The sequence below is a fragment of the Telopea speciosissima genome, chromosome 8 (genome assembly GCF_018873765.1).
Source record: "Telopea speciosissima isolate NSW1024214 ecotype Mountain lineage chromosome 8, Tspe_v1, whole genome shotgun sequence".
Classification (NCBI taxonomy): domain Eukaryota; kingdom Viridiplantae; phylum Streptophyta; class Magnoliopsida; order Proteales; family Proteaceae; genus Telopea; species Telopea speciosissima.
Genome location: NC_057923.1, coordinates 13,951,106 through 13,963,011, shown reverse-complemented (window position 1 = coordinate 13,963,011; position 11,906 = coordinate 13,951,106). Strand labels below are relative to the sequence as shown.

Below are 11,906 nucleotides of genomic sequence, written 5' to 3'. Positions count from 1 at the left end.
AACCATCAAAGTTGAAAATTTATGTTGGGAGTGTTTTCATAATGATTAGGTTAGGTTTTCACAACAATAAGCAAAGTTAAGTTAAAGCATAACTCCTTTACAAGTTTTTTATTTATTTATTTGGTAACAACTAGTTTATAAGCTAGGAATCAATAAACATTATTGATAAATATTTGATCAACAGATATTCTTGGGGAGGGATTGACTGCTACAATTAGGTTAAATTAAGAGTCATCATCTATCATAATAAAAGAGATGATTCTTGAGAATGTTTTGTTCTAAACTTTTTCAGATTAAATTAGAAAAATTCTTTAAATTAAGGATCACATCTATCATAATTCAAGAGTGATTCTTGAGAATGTTGGTTGCTAACAAATGCGTCTGGCATAAGACCAAGGAGGTCAAGTGTTCGATTACCCATCCTCTCCATCATTTCTCCCCTCCCCCTAGCTAGTTGGTCTATGGGCCCTCGTAGGATCTGTCTCCATCCGTCCTCATGTGGGTAGCAGATTTGAACTCAAAAAAAAAAGTATATAGATAGAAAATAAAAAATAGTCAAAGATTTCATACACGATCGTACAAGTATGCACAGTCGTATCCCCTCTCACATAGAGTTGAAAAAGTCATAAATCCTCCACCCCTATCTTGAAATTCAAATCCAACAATTGACCACTTCATCATGAATATTTTAGCGATAATTAAAAATAAGTTACAAAATTTGTTTGTAACCTATCCAAGTGACCACTTCATCTAAAAGGTATTTTCTTTGAGGCTGGGAAAGCTAAGAGTGGTAAGAAGAAAAAAAAACAAATGGACCGATTAGAGGAAGGTTCCCCCACAACACCAATATTTGGGGTGGGGGGATCTCCCATGCCACGCTAATGGCAGGGTGGAAAATAGTAATTTTGATAGGAAAGAGTAAATAATAAATAAAAATCATATGAGAGGACTATACTACACTAATCTGCCACGTGAAAGATCAAATGGGACCAATTTTTTTTTTTGGATGGGTAGACCAAAAGGCTTCCTACGCTGTCCACTTAATGAAATGTCTAAATAGGTCCAAAATTTGACCACTCGAAAGATATATGAGACCAAAATTTTATGTAACCACTTAACACAAAATGTACACAATCTTTAGAGGATTTCCTACAAGGTAATGTAAGAAGGAATTTGCACACTAAAATCAATGAAAGGTTAGAAAATAATATCATTCATATGAGATCTACATGTAGCACACATAATCAGAATAGGAGAGAATGATGTCAGTGTGGATCCTACGGTTTAAAAGAGTCTCAAGACTCTCTACTTACGTTCGTATAAAAGAATCTTTTTCCCCCTCACTTTTTAATAGAAGCTGAGATTTTGAGGGAACAAAGGAAAACAGGGTTGCTCATTTATCCCTGAGACAATCTAATAAAGGGGGCACTGTTCTCTATGCTGTAGCATAGGCTGTGCCTAGGCACATGAGGGTGGGCACAAAGACCACTCTACCCCCCTGAGTGGCAGACCCATGTACTTGGGCGCAGCTTGCGCTGCGGCACAGAGAACACTCTCCCTAAATCTAAAATGTTTGGGTTGCCCAAAACTTTAAACATGGAAGTTGTTATGTTCGAATTAGGAAAGTTATCTCTGTTTTTTACTTTTTCTTCTTTCTTTTATTTCGTTCTTTCAACGTCTTTAATTAAAAAAAGGGTTTTTGTCAAATGCCTCCTTCAAAATGCTCATTTGTCCAAATGTCTCTTTATAATTTTTTTAATTATAAACTTTCCTTATTTTCAACAAATTATAGCATTTTGGTCCTGTCCGTTAATTTGGGATGTTAAACATTAGTTTTAGGATGTGTGATGATCAAAATGCCCTTATGACAAAAACCAACAAAAATTAAAATGTAAAGTAACCAAATTGTCCTCATCTTCTCCAAATGGTTTAGGGTTTAAAATCGAAAATCAAACCCTAAACCATTTGACGAAGATGAACCCTAAAATCAAACTTCCAAAATTGGAGTTGCAGCAGAAGAAACGACAGGTCTCTACTGCCCTTCACTGATTAATCAATAGTTCTCTGATCGATCACTGTAATCGGGTTGTCCATTCCCGATTAGCCATCATTCGGCAGATTATATCTTCTAATTTCTCTGGTTTTGGAGGATGCTTACCACGTGGGGTTCTTAAAGGTACAACTCAAATCAACCAATAAAATCCTAAAATCAAAACAGGGGTAAACATTTTTCCCTCAAAACTGCAAGTATAGAAAAGGGTAGAGATTTGAGAGAAGGGAATGGGTTTCAATTGGGGCTTTTAGGAGAAGATATCAAAGGGGAAGAGAGGGTTCGGTCATGGTAAAATTCTGGGTTTCGGTTGGGAGAAAATTAGGGAGGAGGTTTGAGATTTGAGAGATGGGAATGGGTTTTCAATTGGGCTTTTAGGAGAAATAATCAAAGGGGAAGAGAGGGTTTGGTCATGGCAAAATTCTGGGTTTCGGTTGGGAGAAAATTAGAGAGGAGGTTAGAGATTTGAGAGATAGGAATAGGTTTTCAATTGGGCTTTTAGGACAAGATAATCAAGGGGAAGAGATGGTCCGGTCATGGCAAAAAGAAGACAGAAGAAAGGAAGGAGAGTGGTTTAGATGGTTTCGGATGGGTAGAAGAAGAAGAAGAATTGGTTGGGGCTTACCGGAGAAGAGGGTTCTTCGAGGAATGTTGTCTTCAACTCCTCCAACTGCATTTTCTTCCTTCACATCCACATTCAGGGCTGTATCAGATTCGGTTGAGGGAGACTAAGACTCGATTGGTGGGATCTCTGAGCCTGAAGGAAAAACAAATACAGCAACAGCAGCAGCAGAAGCTTTAACTTTCTCGAGAGCAAATTGATGGGTTTTTTGAGCTTAGAGAGGTATATTTTCAGAGATTTCTGAAATTAGGATGGTTACTACATCTCTACAAACGATCTCAGCAATAAATTCCCTCGTCCCTTGTCTTGATTCATGGGAAACTTTCTTCACTGCAACTTCAATTTTGGAGGTTTGATTTTAGGGTTCATCTTCGCCATATGGTTTAGGGTTTGATTTTCAGTTTTAAATCCTAAACCATTTGGGGAAGATGATGGCAATTTGGTTATTTTACATTTTAATTTTTGTTGCATTTTGTCAGAAAGGCATTTTGGTTATTATAAATCCTAAAAGGGCATTTTGGTTATTACATACCCTAAAACTAACGTTTAACGTCCCAAATTAACGAACAGGACTAAAATGCTACAATTTGTTGAAAATAAGGAGAAATTTACAATTAGAAAAATTGTAAAAGGGCATTTGGATAAATGAGCATTTTAAGGGGGCATTTGACAAAAACCCTTAAATTAATCGAGTTTACTTCAAATGGGTAACTTCACTAAACTTGTGTGGTGTTTAGCGTGTATTTGTAAACTCCTAGGGTGACAGTGAGAGGGAGAAAAAGCAGCTCCTTTGTCTACGGCTTTAAAAAGTTGAGAAGAAAAGAAAAGCTGTCGTGGTTCTGACTTCTCACCTTCCCAGTCTCCCACAAGATCTAAATGGACCACTACCAACGTGGCAACGTATTCCTCATTAGTCATTCTCTCTCCCCAAACAAAGTCATAAAAGTCTTACACTTTTTCCCCGCTTTTTAACATGCGATGCCACTACGGTTCTGAACTCTGGACCTGACTTCCCATGAGTTCTCTTCTCTTTACCAACGTAAATAGAGGGTCTGTGACTCTGTGGTAACAGAAACTGCTAGTTCAGGGGAGCCTCAAAACCCCCCCCCTTTTTTTTTTTTGGTGGGGAGGGGGTGAGGGCATTCAGAGTAGTGGTTTAAGAGCCTACGAATTGAATTGGGAATCGCCGGATTCAGCGGTCACCGGTGTATCCCGATTCTTGATAATTCGATGACTGATTCTTGGATAGAAACACTAGAATCATTGAAATATTCTTCAGATTTGTCGATTCTAGGGTTTTTTCAGACCTATTCAAGTCAGCACAGACTCAAAGAGTCCAATGTGCAGAATCTCTCTCTCTCTCTCTAGACAATTGCTAGAGCAATTGGTGGTACCCTTGCCAGTAGGTTGCAAGGGTCCAGAAGGTCATGGGATTGACTCTTTTGCTTCACTGGGTTAATGCCAGAGAGAGAGAGAGAAAGAGATGACTTGCTGGGAAATTTTTAATAAAATGGGATAGCCCAAAAATCTTTTAAAGCATTAGATGGATTTGATCCAAGGATGTACTAAGACACATACAAGGTCTCTAATAAGATAAGATAAAACAATCAATGAGACTATACCTCTACAACTCCCAACATCTCAACAATGAAAATAATGAAAAGGATAAATGATAAAAAGCAGATTCTTATCTCATGCTTCCTATTTGATTAGAGTGAACATAATATTCTCTTCAAATAACTTGTTTATTTTCTAGCAAATATCAGAACAACTAACTAAAAATAACAACAACACATAATAATCCTAAACATCTCCTTATAGAAGACCAAGGGCTTACTCTTAGTAAGGAGAGAATGAAGGAGAAAAAAAAACAGGAAAAAGAAAAAGGAAGCCATAAAATTAGTGCAAGCTAGTAGTGATCATTGATCGGACCAGGAGCTTTCCATTCCCCATTATTGCCGGCTTTCACTGAAGTGGTAACCACATCATCTTCATGATTTTAGTTGCAGAGAGTTCTCCAAATTCACTGAAAGATGCTTAGAAAAGTAAGAACATAAGATTTTGCTTGAGAAGCTTAGACAAAGAGCAGACATGGTAAGGGAAGAGAAGAGAAGTAGAGAGAAGCCAAAGGAAGTTAGTATGTTTTGTTGTGTGGGGGAGAGGGACACATATATATACATATATTTATAAGGAGAAAGGAATGGAGTACTCCAGAGAGAAGAGTGGAATAATGAGAAGAAAGAGGGTGGGACAATGGTTTTAGTGCACGGTATCGGAATGGGTATCGACGACCTGCAAAATTGATACAATATCGATATGGTATCGGCCTGGATCGGTTTTATCGAACAAAAATACCCCTGAATTTCTTTAAAAAATGAGTTTTCTGACCATTTTATCCCTTGTCCGTACTGTGTTATCAATACGGTATCGATATTAACGACTAGTAAAACCGATACGTATCACCCAATACAGACGATACGATACCGATACTTAAAACCATGGGTGGGACTTGAGGTAGTAGATGTAGAGTAGTGGTGATCACATGCTTTTGTCTAGGGAGTTTGATCAGATAGTACTGTGGAATACGCATACTGTAACACTGTAGTAGACTGCATAGATAGTGACCTAATTTTTAAAGTCCCGCATGCATGCTTTTCTTTTTTTGTCTTCAGTCTTTAGAGTCTCTGCATGTTATTCCATAAGAAAGAAAGGGTAGAGGGTGGATGTGAAAGCTTCTCTCAGATTTTCCTGGAAAGAAAATTTGGTCCCTTAAAGCTGGGACTCTTCTTAAAGCACTTTATTCTAAAGGGCAGGGGTGTCAATCGCCTGGTTCAGTTTCGATCGGGCTAAATCGATTTCGGTTTGAAATTGGGTCAAACCGTTAAGATGGTTTTGATCCAAAAAATTTTTCTTCTTTTTATTGGGTTAGTTTATTAGTTCATTATTGGGTTGTTATTGGTCTGATTTTGAATTTATGTACACATAGGTTACAAATGATCGGAAAACATACTTTTTATGAGGGAAATTTACGTTTATCATTCCTATAGTTTGAATCTATTACATCTACCACCCTTGAAAATTCATCTATTTCAAGAACCTCCCCTGTATTTTGAAAAAAACCTTACAAACGTACCCTTACTGTTAGATTAGAATAGTTAAGTGATGATGTCATCGCCCAATTTTAATCTAAATGCCCATATTATTCTTAATAAAACCTCATTCCTTATTTTCCCCAATAGGAATAAAGTAATATTACTTTTTTACCCCTAAAACATCATCTTCTCAAAATGGAAAAAGAAAAAACCAAAAAACAGAGGAGAGAAAAACCTTCCATCGCCTTTGAACAATTGAGAGAACCTCTGCCTCAATACCCATCTCCGATCAACCGATGCAACCATCGATCAGATGCCGGAGACCCCACAACGTGGATCCCACCATCGTCGGGCTCAGTCAGAGACCTTCTGCCGAAGCAACAGGTGCTCCCAATTCCTTCTCACTCTAGGAGGGTATGCAACTGTAATAAGGGTGGTGTAGGGTTAGCTTATTAATATGGAATATGGACGGGTAAAACTGTCTTTTCAAATTAATAGGGAATAGAGAAGTGTAAAACTATCTTTTCAAATTAAAACTAACAGAGTTAGCACTCAGGGGTACAAACGTAACTAGGAAATTTTCAAGGGTGGTAGACGTAATAGATTCAAACTATAGGGATGTTAAACATAAATTTCCCTTTTTATAATGTTTATAGTGATTTTTTGTCAATTTATTTCAATTTAAAATTTGGTTCGATTTAGGGTGCTCCGGTCAGGTTTTCTACCGGTTTCATGAAAGCCCAAATCGAAAAGGATTTAGTTTGGTTCAATCCAATTTTTAAAATCAGTCCAACGAATTTTTATCCTCTCCTGTTACTGCACGGTGCAGTAATGCATCGTGTGGCGACTGCAAAGGCCATGTGCACCATGTGGGGCCCACTGTGCCACAGGCCTCTGCAGCGCCGCACGATGCAGTATTGCACCGTGCAGTAACAGGAGGTGATAAAAATCCCAGTCCAACTGCTTCAGAGTGTAAATTGACACCCTTACCAAGTGGAGGCTTGGTAGGAGAAGACTAATTGTGTGAATGTCTCTAGCAGTCGTTGGTCTTATCTACTCTTCTTCTCTACTCTTCTTCTCTATTATCACTTTGGGGTTTTTTGTATCGTACATTTAATGGGTCAATGTCGACAATATACATAATGAGGGTATAGGGACCAACCTTGCAAAAGAAAACAAATCTCCTTTCCTGTTAAAGAATATTTTAATTACGTCTATACTAACGCAATATTTTCATACCAATTATCATGCACCAAACAAAGTCCAATATCCCGATATCACTTACCATTATCAGACTTGGCTGACTCATTCAACTAGTCAACACTTACTAATCTGATTTTATAAAACAAATATAGGGATTATGTCAGCTCACCAAAAAGGAAACCTAACAAAAACTACCATCATATATGATAATGAGATGATCCACAGTAAACAAGTTTGTGTAATCTGTAAAAGGAAAAAAACTGTGGTAATCAATAGGGCAGTAGGGAGGGAAGGGGATAAGTACAAATCTAAAGCCCATCTAGATAGAGGGGTGAAATAGCGATGGATTTTTTAAAACCCTAGCCCAACCCTAACTCCTCTCATCTCAAGACCAACTTTGTCAGGCTTAGCCCAACCCAACCTCGCCCTGACTGATCTTGATTAGGTCAAGTTGGGTCGAATTGGCTCTAATTGACCCTGGCTGGCCTTTTTTTTTTTGGTCATTTGTATCTTTATATGTACTAACAAAAAAGGAAAAAAAAATGAGGCATCATCAACATGAATCAATTTTAAAAGTAATCCTAAAGGCTTAAAACATTAAAAATAATATATAGTTATATAAAATCAGGGTCGAGTTTGGCTAGGCTAGGCCGAGCTTAGCCCAGGCCCGGTGAAGCCTTAGGCCTGAAAATTCCATCCTGGGCCTGCCTTATAGGCTGAAAATCCCAATTCAGGCCCTGTCCGGGCTCAGTGTGGGCTCCTTTTCACAAGGCCAAACTTACAACCCTATCTAGATATATTATGCAAGAGTCACAAATATACTCAAATCATTCATGAAAAAATTCAAACAATTTCAAAAAAGAAAAAAAGAAAAAAAAAAGAAATGAAGAATCACCAACAATTTTGGTTGTTCATTCAATGAAAAGACAAGTTACAATACATATAGGCAGCATAGACCAAAACTATTGTCCAAAGATAAGAAGTAAGAGGGAAGGGAAATTACCAAACTTGACAAGTTTTTGCTGACCTGGGTTTAAATCTTGAGTCACAGATAACTCAAGTAGACTCGAATTGAGCATCATCACTTTTCATGCTAGGCAAGGTCTTTAAGGCTATGTTTGGTTGACAAGAAATGGATTAGAAAATAATTTTTTTGAATTTAAAGAGAGAGATAAACACATAAATCAATTATTGTGTCATCATATAGTTTTTTTTTTTGTTTTTTTTATTTTTGTCTAATGATGTTTTTTCTTCTTTTTTTATTTTAGTTTTGACAACCAAATATTGCCTTAGACTTTAGATCAATTTTCTTTAATTTTTAGTGCCGGAATGCAAAGGAATCCACATACCTTCTATACAACCCATAAGATCCACATTGACTCTTTCTCTCTCTCTCTCTCTCTCTCTCTGTTGGATGGTTTTAAGAATCAGTATCAGATGATCAACTGAATTAGTTGATTCATATTGTAATTTACACATACTATTGGACAAGTGTGTGTCCATCAAACTCGGTTCGGTCCGGTTCAACCCGGTTCACCTTTGTATTGAACATTTATACATTTTAGTTTAATATTGTCACATGTGATATGAACTTTTTGAGCATTATGTGTCCGTAAGTTATACTTAAAATGGTAGTCGCGACTAGGGTTTGGGCTGGGCACCCTTATCATATGGTCGTCGCATTGGGTATGCCTAGACATGTGATGTCAGGGTACGAATGCGAGTGCTCACATGTTTGATGTGTGCATTAGCGAAAAATCTACTTTGTCGATTCCCTCATGTATATGTATTACTGCCAGATGTAGGAAGGGATAGACATGTGTCATCGACACCCTGTACCTGAGGGAACCCTGTCACTACAAAGTGTGATCGTATTCTTTGGTTCATCAATGACTGAGACTCAAGCGAGTCAAAGCCGGTGTTCTGGGAATGCGTGAACACTTTGTGAGTGAAGGAGTTATCTAACACGGTCACCACTGCCCGATTGGGGAACACCAAGATAGAGACTGTCTGTGCATGGTCGGATCAGAATCTGGATCCAGTGCCGTTTTGGAAATGGTTTTGCAAAAATCTATTTTACATAAAATGATACATTATTTATAATTATTTGAACAAAATATTTTATCGAGTTTTGCAGGACCCGATCAAATGCACAGACGCTCGTATATGGACTTGTACTATGGATTGGGGTTTGACAGTACATGTGTACGTGCCCTAGATTCCATAATAATGGTGTTGATTAGTGGGGGGGTTGTATATGATAATAGTTATCATATAGGGAGTTATTTAGAATTTGCTAATTTAATTGGCTCTTTATTTAATTAATGGGATTGGTGCTAATTGTAATTATCCATTAATAATTAAATAAAGTAGCTAATTAATACTTTCCCTAGTAGATTCTACTTCTTCCCCTTTTAGAAGCACTTTGAGTTTAAACAGAACTGCCAAACTGAGAGAGAGAGAGACAGACAGACTCTCACTGGGATTAAAGTAATCCATCTAGGGTTTAATTAAAACCCTAGATCTATAAAAGGATCAGAAAACGTAGGAGGGGGGGCAGTGCTCCACGTTTTAGCCTGGCCCCTTCTCTCCTGAGTTTTGGTCACTCTCTCTCCCTTGTGATCTCTCTTCTTCTTCTTCTATTTTTCTCTTTACTGCAATTGAGAGTTAGGGTTTGTGAAACCCTAGATCTGTGCTGGAGAATTTGAGAGCATCTGCGTTTGGCTTGAAAAACCTTGGTAGCACCATTGGAGGTTCAGATCTGTTTGCTTGGAGCGCTCACTGGAGGAAGAACCACTGTCTATTGGAGGAGCAACACTCAGGTTAGCAGTTCTTTATTAATTCCTTTCAGTTTATTGATTATTAATATTTATGGGATGCGAAAGAAACTCGAATCGATTTATTTCTGCTGTGCATTCGAGTATGGGATGGATCCCTCTTGCCATGTGATGACTAGAGATGTATTTTCTCTGTCCCTAATGTGTTCTATAATTGCGTGGGACAAATGAGGGAAGGAGAAACCCTATTAGGGATGCACCAGGGTTCCCATGGGAGACCATGGGAAACCCTAAAATTAAAATGGGACATCCATGGGACACCATGGGATAACCCAGGGCGTGCAATACCCTAATTGATTTATAATTTGTTTTCCTAGGGAACCATGGTTTGATCCCTGGACCGTAGTTTGACCTACACATACCATACCTGAGGTTTGACGAAAGGATGATTTTACCTCCCAGTTTTGGAAAATTCTGCGTACCCCCCTGAGGTTTACAAACGGTAACAAATAAAACCATTTCGTCAGTTTATGACTAACACTGTTAAAATCAAAAGGTAAAGTGACAAAAATTTCACTTCAAGAAAAAAAAAAAAAAAAAAACCTGCAACTCATCTTCCCCAAACAGGTATCCCCATCGATTGCTCCTTCCATGGCTTCTAATGGAACATCTCCGGTAAGCTTCCGGTGTAAGTTTGGATTAACGAAACTAGGGTTTTCTTGGTTTTTAAAAATTTTAGCATATTTGCAATGATTCAAGTACCTTCTGTTGTTTCTTCTCCTTATTAGCAGATTTGTAGCATCACAACAAGAAGATGTTGCTTTCATGTACAATGGCTTTCAAGGAGTTAACATGAGTTTGGATGGCTTAGCCCACATTACAGACAATGGTCTCCTAATATTAGCAAACGCCACTTTGCAACAGATGAGTCATGCCTTCTACCCCCATCCGATTCACTTCAGGAATTCTTTCACTGGTACTGCTCTCTCCTTCTCTACTACTTTTGTATTTGCCATGTTCTCTGAGATAACAACAACATATGGCCCTGGTATCATGTTCGTGATTTCACCCTCCCTAGAGTTCCCAGAAGCTTTGCACAGCAATTATTTTGGCCTCTTCAACATGACCAACATCGGCGCATCATCGAACCATATCATCGGAGTCGAGTTGGAAAGCATCCAAAACCAGGAGTTTAATGATATCGATAGTAACCACATTGGTATTGATATTAACACCTGGAAATCTATTGAAGCTGCTCCGGTATCTTATTTTAGCGATCATCAAGAGAATCATCATCAGTATGTGAACCTGAGCCTCATCAGTGGAGACCCAATGCAACTCTGGGTGGAATATGATGCTTTAAATAGATTTTATCATATTTGCAAAAATTTTAGCTCACCGAAGATGTTCCATTAGAAGGAGCAATCGATGGGGATACCTGTAACTCATCTTCCCCAATTGATTTGGGGAAGATGAGTTGCAGTTTTTTTTTTTTCTTTTCTTGAAGGGGCATTTTTGTCACTTTACTTTTTGATTTTAACTATGTTAGTCATAAACTGACGGAATGGGTTTATTTGTTACCGTTTGTAAACCTCAGGGGGGTATGCAAAATTTTCCAAAACTGGGGTGTAAAATCATCTTTTCGTCAAACCTCAGGGGTGGTATGTGTAAATTACCCTTTTTTTTTTGGGAGAGTTAATTCATATTGATATTGGCAGAGGTTGATATCGGTACCAATCCACCCTATAGATAAGGGCAAAAAGGTAACTATACACCGATTTAAAAAAAATCAAGAAAAAATTTATCCAATCCAAATCGATACAGACCGATCCGGATTGGTATCGACCTGATCTGATACCGATTCCTACCCTCTACTTAGTCCTTTGTTTGATGATTCATCTCCCAAACCTCTCATTAGTGGGTAAAACTCAACTTGCCCCTGAATATTGAATTCATAATTTGGTCTTCCAACGATAGTTAGGGTTTGTGCCTCACTTTTGTTTCTCCAAAGGGTAAACATAAAGTCTTCCACCCTCAGACTGAGTATCCTTCTCGGTAGAAGTGTTCTTGAAAAAGGTTTGATATGGAAGATTGGAGTTGGCAATAGAGTAAGGATTTGGGAGGATCATTGGATCCCTTCCTTGCCGGGGTTTAGATTACAC

At 38.1% G+C, this 11,906-nt stretch overlaps 1 long non-coding RNA gene across 1 annotated transcript; it reads right to left on the bottom strand.

Annotated features, from left to right (window-relative positions):
• Positions 1-2,058: 2,058 nt before the first annotated feature.
• LOC122672685 lies at positions 2,059-10,716 on the bottom strand. Its single transcript, XR_006334456.1, has 3 exons — positions 10,702-10,716; positions 6,726-6,727; positions 2,059-2,169 (listed from the first exon to the last, which is right to left on the bottom strand). It is a non-coding gene; the product is annotated as an uncharacterized LOC122672685 (long non-coding RNA).
• Positions 10,717-11,906: the final 1,190 nt, after the last annotated feature.